Genomic DNA, 9,971 nt, shown 5'->3' with positions numbered 1-9,971 from the left:
ACATTCAGGGGGTTGCCTCTTGCACGTTCTCTGACCGGAAACTGAACCTATGATCCAGGCACGTGCCTTGACGGGGAATCAAATGCATGGCCCCTCGCCTTGCTGGGCCACAGCAGTCAGGGCTCTTTTTGTGTAGTTTTGATTTGTGGAAGTGTGTTAATGCTGTACATATCAAAAATCAAATGCAGAAGGATAGGAAGGAGAGACGAGCTAAAACTGAAAGCAAATTGAAAAAAAACACCGATATTTCAAATAAACACACATACACATTATGGGGAGCTGGGGATAGGGCGGACTAATCCGAGGAGCGTATGAACACACTATTTACCTATATAGCTGCTGTCTTAGGTGGTGGGTAAGGGAGAGCACTGCAAACACGTCCTGAATTGCTTTTAGTAGGTGTCCTGTAGTGTGGTATGAGTGAAGCAACTCTGAAAGTATTTTAGAGTTGGGATTGAGCAGATGATTACATGGTTGGGTGTTGTGGGGACCCACAGCCCTCACTGTGGAAGAAAGGACATATAAATATGAAACAGGTAAGGCAAGGAAGGATCCTGCAGGGACTGATGGGAGGTATCAGTGTGGCCTCATGATTTCTAAAATATGTATGTATATATAATGTGCATAGGAGAGTGTGTTTCTTAGCTTTGGCTGCAAAGACACCCCAATAGCAATAGGCGCTAGTGCTCAAATCTTGGTCTCTCACCTCCTTCCTCACTAACAGGAACCAGCACTCCTTGAAGTGGCTGAATTCAAGGATGGGGCAGGAAATTCCTGAGATGAGCCTGGAGCACCAAGTAAGAAGTGCTAAAAATAATTACGAGGACATAGCCAGGACACAGCAGTCAGCCCAAAGGAGCCGCCACTGGCCAAAGCTAGGATAAGCTGAGCACCAAAAGAATCAAAAACAATAATGAAGTCATAAACCACTGAAAAAGTAGGAATGAATCCCTAGCAATAACAGACAAATAAATAGGAGGAAACGGACTGGTCTCACTTACAGGGGAGTGGCTATGGCAGCTGGTGAGTGTGGAGGGAGTACTAGAGTTGGCAAATCATCACTTAGCAACCTTAACCGTACGCATTGGTTCAGATAGGAACCACCAATAGCTACTAAATCTATAGGGCAATTTTAATGAGAAGCAGCACATTTCAAAATCTGAAAGTATCTCCTCATAAATTGCTTATTTATTGCAAAGCATAAATATGAACAGTATTTATGTAGTGGAGGGATCAGACAACTCCTCGACCAGGTGATTGAAATGAGCATCACCAGTGGGAGATAGATGGACATGGATGTGACATCTGCGAGGAACACAACATCACCTGTATACTAGTCTGGCCAAAAATGCAGCCCTGCCAATAACTCTGCTTTAGCCCAGTGACACCCATATTGGACTTCTGACCTAAGAATTATGAGAATAAGTTTGTGTTATATGTCAATCACCAAATTAGTGCTCATTTGTTATAGCTGCAATAGGAAAGGAACACACTTGGAATATGGACCAAAAAACTAGATAAAAGTATTCTAGCAATGTTAAATTTTCTAATGTGAACTACTATGGTTATATAAGAAAACAGCTTTATTCTTAGGAAGTATTCACTGAAGTATGTAGAGGTATGGGTATTATTTATGAAACTTACTCCCAAATGATTCAGAAAAAAACTGTGTGCATATGTGTGCGTACATGGGTGCACACACAAATGATAAAGCAAATGGAAACCGTTAATAGTGACTCCGGGAAAAATGGTCTATGGATGCTCCTTGTACTATCCTTGCAACTTTTCTGTAACCTTGAAATTATTTCCAAATAAGAGTTTTACATAGATGATGATGATGATAATGTAGATAGATAGGTAGGTAGGTAGGTAGGTAGGTAGGTAGATAGATAGACAATTGGTGGAAATGTATAATAACATCACCTAACTTTGGTGAAGATGAAAAATTGAACCATACCACCACATTTTGTCTTCTTGAAAGCAGTGAAGGATTGTTTCCCATCCCCAATACAAATCTATGAGAAAAATAATTTTCTCTAGATTTCATTGCTCTTTTTAACACCCACCATATTTACTGAGGGCTGTTCTGTGGCTGTAGCCTCCAAGGGTAGCAGCGTAAGTGAAATTACAAGACATGAAATTACATGATAGATATTTGTTTTTGAGATGTAGGAATCTGATGAAGGGAAAGATGGACTATTGGTAGAAATGCCCATGTGGGAAAATAGGCAGAACTTGCACTGCTGACAAGGAGGGAAGAGGCTGGGGAGGACAATGAACAAGTCAAGGCTTGGGGTCAGGAGTAAGCCTGCCAAGAATGAACAGTGAGACTACTTATCACCTAGCAAGCCCAGGCTCTGACGGCTACTTTCATGCCTCATCCCCTCATCTTCAGGAAACCATGGAACATGGCCCCTGAGAGAGCTCCTGGGAGATAAGCTCAGGTAAATGAGAAACCCCAAAAGCAGCTAGCTCACCTTCTTGCTTTCTCTCCAAGTATTTCCTAAGCCAGGTGCTATGTGTGGAATTCTAGCCTGTGTGTTGCTCTTGGTCACAGATGAAAAGAAAGGAGTCATCCAGGACACAATCTGTTGTTTCTCTAGGAAAGGGAGTGGTGATTCCTCTGTGGAGAAATCCCGGAGCCCTTCTCTGAAACGGCTTTTATTAGGATCGTATGTGCAGGGATATGCAGCATACAAACATAGCTTATCAATCAATGTCCAAAGGCTACAGCTGTTGAAAACAAACATTATCTATAGATAAGGATTGAAGAAACACAGAGATTGTCTCAGGCCAGGGTCTGCAAGACATACGATGCCAGTTGGTTGTAAAGACTTATTTCATGATGCAAGGCATTTACTCCTTATGCTTGGGACTTAATCTTCTGGTTTATACCAACAGGACTCTACAAAGCAAAGTAAGCTTCAAAGTGTATTTATCAGGCCTGATTTCCCACAGGAGCCCTCTGTGCAAGCATCAGGATATGCCTGCCTCCTGCATTCCTGGTGTTCCACTGGAGACTTACTGGCCTCTTCCAAATCCTGCTCATACAGGGCTACAGTCTCTGAAACTATACAAAGTGGTCCCCAGCAGTGCTAGAATTTGGAATTTTTTTCTACAGGTACCACACAGTCATTACAAGTTTTTGGCCAATATGAAGGTCTTTAGTCATTTGAGAAGTATTTTTTGAGCTACTTCTATATATGAGGAAGAGAACCAGATGGAGGGAAGACATAAGTAGGCTTGGTCCCCATTCAGTGTGCTGAAGGCTTAAGAAGGTGTGTGTTCATGTATTCTCGGAGCCCAGAGGAAGGGCAGCTAATCCAGTGAGGCTTGGTTGGGAAAGCTACCAGCCTGAGTCTGAAGGGCCAGGTTTGAAGCCACTGAGCAGATACAGGGAAAGGGTATTTCGAACCAGGGAAACTGTAGAGAGTATGTGCATAGGCATAAAGGTAGGAGAGCAGGTGACAGCTGAGGGGACTTCAGGGGGTTTGGTGCAAGTGGTTTGGAGGGAGACAGTAGAAAGGGTAAGAGTACAGGCAAATAAGCACATGAAAAGATGTGCAACTATCACTAGTCCAGTTAGTGAAATGCACATTTAGAACACAATGAAGTGGCACTTCACACCTACTAGAATGGCTAAAAAAACAAAGTCACTGAACCTGGTAAGGATATGGAGCCACTGAAACCCTCATATATTGCTGGTGAGAGCATGAAATGATGCAGTTACTTAGGATAGCAGTTTCATCATTTCTTACAACATTAAACATATGCTTACCATATGATCTGGCAATCTCATTTCTGAGAGCTTACCTGAGAGAAGTAAAAAGATATGCCTACATAAAAACCTATACTTTACTCACAACTGCCAAAAGGCAGGTGCAACCAGTGTCCATTGAGTGATCTCCCGTAACTGGCCCATTAGTTACAATGAAAGGACAGATGAAGAGCTTCCCGGACAAAAATTACAGGAGTCCATCATCACCAAACCATTATTATATGAAATGTTAAAAAAAACTTATTTAAGAAAAAGACCAAAACTATAAACAACAAAATAGCAAAAAATTACAACTCTATCAACGATTGAATCTAAAAAACAAAGCATACAAGAACAGAAACAGGACTTCCGCCAAGATGGAGGCATAGGTGGATGTGCCGTGCCTTCTCACACAACCAAGTTTAGAGACAACTAAATATTAGCAACAGAAAACACAGCCAGAACACAGAAAACTGAACTTTTCGGAAGTCCGTTAACAACAAATTCTTCAGCCTGACCGGTAAGGGGCAAAACCAGCAGCTGGTGGAGCGGGGTTGCACAGGAAAACTCGGTCAGACGGACTCCAGCACGCGGAATCCAGGCGCAGGGTTGGACCTAGTGAGCGACCGAGCGAGCGACCGCGGGGAAACAGCGAGGGAGCAGGGCTGCGGGTTGACTGCGGGTCGTGCATTTGTGCGCGGATAGATAGACAAGTGAGGGAGTGGGCGACTGGACCGGGACCCAGCGGGTCCCCGCGGCAAGCGGCAGGGAGGGTGCCGCCATTTCCCTGCTCTGACCCCACCTCCACATACAGCATCATAACCCAGTGACTCTGAGTGGCCCGGCCCTGGTGAACCACCTAAGCCTCTGCTCCGCACCCAGCTGTGCAAAACAGCAGAGGGTGCCGCCATTTCCCCGCTCTGACTACGCCCCCACATACAGCGTCACAACCCAGCGACCTGGGAGTCCAAGGCTCTGTGCCTCACACTTAAAGGGTGCGAACAGACCAAAAATGGCTCAAGAAGATCTCAAAGTCCCAGAGCCTATAAATCTAAGAGATGAAGAAATAGCAAAACTCTCAGACGCACAGTTTAAAACACTGGTCATCAGGATCCTCACAGAACTGGTTGATTATAGCCACAAATTAGACAAATATATGAAGGCGAAACTAATTGAAATGAATGGAATTGCATAGGAAACCAAGAGCAATGAAAAGGAAACTGGGACTCAAATCAATGGAGTGGACCAGAAGAAAGCAAATAATGGCCAAACAGAAAAGAGTCAAGAAGCAAGAATTCAAAGAAATGAGGAGAGTCTTAGGAACCTCCAGGACATCTTTAAACGCTCCAACATCCAAATTATAGGGGTACCAGAAGGGGGAAAGGCACAGCCACCAGTGGAAAACTTATTTGAACAAATAATAAAGGAGAATTTCCCCAATCTGGCAAAGGAAATAGACCTCCAGGAAATCCAGGAAGCTCAGAGAGTACCAAAGAAGTTGGAACCAAGAAGGAATACACCAAGGCACATCATAATTACATTAGCCAAAATTAAAATGAAGAAGAGAATCCTAGAAGCAGCAAGAGCTCAGGGGACAGTCACCTACAAAGGAGTCCCCATCAGACTGTCAGCAGATTTCTCAAAAGAGACCTTACAGGCAAGAAGGGGCTGGAAAGAGGTATTCCAAGTCATGAAATCCAAAGACCTACAACCAAGATTGCTCTATCCAGCAAAACTTTCATTTAGAATGGAAGGACAGATAAAGTGCTTCTCAGATAAGATCAAATTCAAGGAGTTCATCATCACCAAGCCCTTAGTATATGAAATGTTAAAGGGACTTATCTAAGAAAAAGAAGTTAAAGAAACATGAACAGTGAAAGGACAACAAACTCACAGTTATTAACAACCACACCTAAAACAAAAGCAAACTAAAAGGACAGCTAGATCAGGAGTGGAAAGATAGAAATGAAGATCTCAAGGAGGGTTAGCATCAGGGGAGTGGGAGGAGGAGAAGGGGGAAGAAGGTACAGAAAATAAGTAGCACAGACAGTAGATAGATGGGGGGGGCAAGAATAGCATGGGAAATATAGAATCTAAAGGACTTGAGACACATGGTCATAAACTAAAGGGGGGGTAATGGTGGGGACGGGGGGGTAGGGTGGAGGGGAATGAAGGGGGAATAGAACAACTGTAACAGCATAATCAATAAAAAAATTAAAAAAAAAGAACAGAAACAGAATCATGGATACGGAGAGCGTTTTAATAGTTTCCTGACGACCCAATCAAAGGTGTACAACCCTTTGGGCTTCAACCTCCATAGCAGGCACTGCAACCCGACCTGAGCAGTGCCTCCTCCTAGGGGCTCTCCCCCAACACTTCACTGAGACAGTAGCAAAAATTTCATCTCCCTAAGGGTTTTCCATGACTCTCCTCTGCATGACCACCCTTCAATCCCTGTCCATACTGGGACCTGTCCTCACCAAGATGTTATTTTCATTTTTTTACTCAGTGCTTCCTAGGGAAGAAGGTGGGGGCGGGCCTGCACCACCCATTGCATTAGCATCCTCTTCCCTTACTTTCTTTGGTTGCTGCTGGCGATGTTGTGACCGCTGTTTATTGAGGTGGCTAGTTAATGGAGGAGAGTTTCTGATCTGGCTTTAACTTCTCCTGATTGTACCTGGAAATACTTACAGCCTTCAAAAAATATTTAAAAATATACAGTTTACAACCTGGCTAGTGTAGCTCAGTGGATAGAGCACGGGCATGCGAACCAGAGTATTGCGGTTCGATTCCCAGTCAGGGCACATGCCTGGGTTGCAGGCCAGTTCCCAGCAGGGGACACACGAGAGGCAACCATACATTGATATTTCTCTCTCTCTCTCTCCTTCCCTTCCCCTCTAAAGATAAAGAAATAAAATCTTTAAAAAATTAAAATATATATATACAGTTTATGGGTAAAATGTGGTCCATATTATTCATTACATAAATTATTATGTAACTATAATCGTTTCTGCCAATATAAAAAATCAGTATCCTCCATAATATTTATAGTAGTTTGTGATAAGATTATGGTTGATTTTTAATCAAAATTTATATTGACATAGATTTACATGCAGCTATAAGAAATAATTCAGACAGAACCCATGCTCGCTTCACTCAGGCTTCCCCAACCTATCAAAAAAATTTTTCCAACCTATCAAATTTTGAAACCAGCAAAATCACCAACAGAATGTCTTTTGATTTTTGTGAAACCAGTAAGAAAAAAATGCGACCAGAGGATGCTTAATCAGGAATACCAGTGTTTCTCTCAACCTTTTGCACAACATATATGCCCAGGATAATACGCACATGCCTAGATCCCAAGTCTTTATTTTTGTGACTCTTCCCCAAAAGTCGATCGGATTCCTCAGAGCAGGAAGCATGCCCTATCTTTGTCCTCCCGGTGCCAAGGAAGGACCTACCACGCAGAGGAAGGGGAGAAGGCAATGGTATGTGACTTATCAAAACAACTTCCCTTCTACAGTCTTGAGCATTAGTGAATTCAATTTTTTTTTTTTTAATTTTAAGGGTCTAGCCCTGGCTGGTGTAGCTCAACGGATTGAGCGTGGGCCTGAGAACCAGAGGATCACGGTTGGATTCCCAGTCAGGGCACATGCCTGGGTTGCAGGCCAGTTCCCAGCAGGGGACACACAAGAGGCAACCATACATTGATATTTCTTTCTCTCTCTCCAACCCTCACCCTCTAAAGATAAATAAAATCTTTAAAAAAATTATTGTTCAGTTACATTTGTCCCCATTTTTCCTCCATTGCTCTCCCCTGCCCTGCCCACCCACCTCCCACATCTAATCCTCCCTCCTATTGTCCTCGGCCATGGGTTCTTTCTACATGTTCCTTCACTTGCCTCTTCCCTTTCTTTCCCCATTGACCCCCTCCTTCCTCCCATCTGGTTACCGTCAGTTTGTTCTTTATTTCCATGTCTCTGGATATATTTCCCTTGTTTTGTTGATTAGTTTTCACTTATAGATGAGATCATATGGTCCCATCTCGCCACCTGACTTACTTCACTTAGCATAGTGCTTTCCAGTTCCATCCATGCTGTTGCGAAGGATAGGAGCTCCTTTTTCTTCTGCTGCATAGTATTCCACTTTGTAAATGTACCGGTTTTTTGATCCACTCATTTACTGATGGGCACCTAGGCTGCTTCCAGCACTTGGCTAGTGTAAATTGTGCTGCTATGAACATTGGGGTGCATAGGTTCTTTTGGATTGGTGTTTCAGGGTTCTTAGGATATCATCCTACCAGTGGAATTGCTGGATCAAAAGGCAGATCCATTTTAGTTTTCTGAGGAAATTCCATACTGTTCTCCAGTGGTTGCGCCAGTCTGCATTCCCACCAACAGTGAACTAGGGGTCCCTTTTCTCCACATCCCCTCCAACACTTACTGTTAATTTATTAATGACGGCCATTCTCACCAGTGTAACATGGTACCTCATTTTGGTTTTAATTTGCATCTCTGATGGCTAGTGATGCTGAGCATCCTTTCATGTATCTGTGGGCCTCTGTATGTCCTCCTTGGAGAAGTGTCTGTTTAAGCCCTTTGCCCAAGTGAATTCAATTCTTTCCAGTCAATTAAAAAAAAATGCTATGGATAACCTTCTGTTCAACCTCCACAAGAAAACCAGATATTTAGATCCTAATAAACATTCTACTCATTGCTCATTCAACTAATATTTAATGAGTTCCCATTATGTGTCATCCTAATGAGTAGGATGTGGGGAGGGTGGTGATACTACAGTGAACAGCACAGATGTGGTCACTATCCTTATGTTATACTCTAACTTATAAAGCAGGCCTTTATTTTTAGGCTTCAGATCTTATGCACTGAATGTTTTCTGACTATACTCATGCTACAAATAGGTATTTTGCCAATAACAAGCTTTGCATTTTGAGATAGTGCCAAAAATAAATCCAAATACCCCTAAAAATTAAAATCAGTTGTGGAATGATCAATACTGAAGCAGCCACTTTACCCTGAAATGCTACAATAAATAAAAAATAGAGCTGGAGAATCAATGCCATTTATTGAGTTATGTTTCTATGCTTAACATCTCTTTTCCCTATCAGACCGTCAGTACCATAAAGACAGACTCTATGTGGCTTTTCCTCGTTCGTTGTGGTAATTTTAGCACAGAATCTGCAATAAATACGTGTTCAGTGTTTCAATTTTTGAGGCCCATTAACTGTCCCCCAGAACATGGGCATAAATAAATCATTTTGAAATTTAAGGCAGATGTTATGAGTATCTAGCAAAATATTACATTCTCATACTACTGTGTGCATGCATTTCTTTCTTACCGTAAGTGGAATGTTAAATATGTTCGGAAAACCTGGCCTACAGAGATGTTACATAGCATAAGACAGGCCACCTACCTAAATTTATTAAGAAATATATAATAAGTATTTTTTTTAATTTTTAAAAGATTTTATCTTTAGAGGGGAAGGGAAGGAGATAGGGAGAGAAATATCAATGTATGGTTGCCCCTCGTGTGTCCCCTGCTGGAAACTGACCTGCAACCCAGGCATGTGACCTGACTGGGAATCGAACCATGATCCTCTGATTCACATGCCCGCACTCAATCCACTGAGCTACACCAGCCAGGTCTTTAATAAGTATTTTTTTTAATTTACTTATTTTTTGAGAGAGACAGACAGATATTGATTTTATTGTTTCACTTATTCATGCTTTCATCAGTTGCTTCTTGTATGTGCCCTGACTGGGGATTGAACCTGAAACCTTGGTGTATTGGCACGATGCTCTAACCAACTGAGCTACCCGGGCAGGGTTATTACCTGATTTTAATGCAGCAGGTGTTGTCACCTCTTTTATCACTGACCCATTAAGGAAATGGCAGCCCTATCTTTTTTTTCCCCCCTTGTCACACCACTGATTGAAGCAGAACAACACGACATGCTGCCACTTCACCCAAAAGCGGTGTTTTTACTTTGCCCTTTCTTGACGGCTCAGTGGGCCATTAGCAAAAGGCCCAACGAGTGCTTTTCAAAGGGGCAGCAGACCTATCTTTTAAAGATATGTAAATAAATGTTCATAGTAAGATTCTTCATAATCCAGTTATAAAAAATCAAGTTCTTACCAGATTTTGCCTTACAAAGGTTGAAGTGCAGAAAACTGTCATTGATAGGTCCTAGCTACAG

General features: G+C 42.4%; 1 non-coding gene across 1 annotated transcript; it reads right to left on the bottom strand.

The window, feature by feature from the left end:
* Positions 1 to 9,689: 9,689 nt before the first annotated feature.
* On the bottom strand, positions 9,690 to 9,825 carry LOC119058404 (small nucleolar RNA SNORA21). Its single transcript, XR_005084248.2, has one exon. It is a non-coding gene; the product is annotated as a small nucleolar RNA SNORA21 (small nucleolar RNA).
* Between the last annotated feature and the right edge of the window lie 146 nt (positions 9,826 to 9,971).

Source organism: Artibeus jamaicensis, unplaced genomic scaffold (genome assembly GCF_021234435.1).
Source record: "Artibeus jamaicensis isolate MK-2021 breed Jamaican fruit bat unplaced genomic scaffold, CSHL_Jam_final scaffold_1283, whole genome shotgun sequence".
Classification (NCBI taxonomy): domain Eukaryota; kingdom Metazoa; phylum Chordata; class Mammalia; order Chiroptera; family Phyllostomidae; genus Artibeus; species Artibeus jamaicensis.
Note: the sequence above shows the minus strand (reverse complement) of the source record. Positions and strands in the feature narration are given on the sequence as shown.